At 82.4% G+C, this 465-nt stretch overlaps 1 protein-coding gene across 1 annotated transcript in view; it reads right to left on the reverse strand.

Moving 5' to 3' along the window:
• Positions 1-210, reverse strand: part of ZBTB18 (zinc finger and BTB domain containing 18) — a 7,993-nt gene extending 7,783 nt beyond the window's left edge. The window contains exon 1 of the mRNA XM_049633821.1: positions 115-210. The gene's annotated coding sequence lies outside the window, so the exon portion shown is untranslated. The remainder of the gene's footprint in view (positions 1-114) is intronic.
• Positions 211-465: the final 255 nt, after the last annotated feature.

Below are 465 nucleotides of genomic sequence, written 5' to 3' on the forward strand. Positions count from 1 at the left end.
CCGCCCGCCCCGGCCCCGCCGGCCGGGGCCGCACAGCTGGCGCCCCCCGCCCGCCAGGGGGCCGCGCGCGGAGGGGGCGCCGGGTCAGGGGCCGGGGCGGGCGCCGGGACTCACACGGAGCGGCCCTAAGTCACCGCGTCCCCGCCGCCGCCGCCGCGTCCTCCGCCTCCTCCTCCTCCTCCTCCCGGCCGCCGCCGCCGCCGCCGCCGGACTTGGTGGGCTTCCTCCTCCTCTTGCCCCCCTCCCTCCCGGCCCCCCCGCCCCCCAATCCCGGCTCCGTCGCCCGCTCCCCCCTGCCCCCTCCCTCCCTCCCGCCCACCCCCGCTGGCAGCCGGAGGAGCGCGGCGGAGCGAAGAGGGCCCCACTCTCAACGGCTCCCCATGGCAGCAGCCCAGCGGCGGCCGCAGCCTGCCAGACACAGCGAGGGAGCGAGCGAGGGAGCGAGCGCGGAGCCGCCGGCCGGGG

Source organism: Panthera uncia, chromosome F1 (genome assembly GCF_023721935.1).
Source record: "Panthera uncia isolate 11264 chromosome F1, Puncia_PCG_1.0, whole genome shotgun sequence".
Taxonomy (NCBI): domain Eukaryota; kingdom Metazoa; phylum Chordata; class Mammalia; order Carnivora; family Felidae; genus Panthera; species Panthera uncia.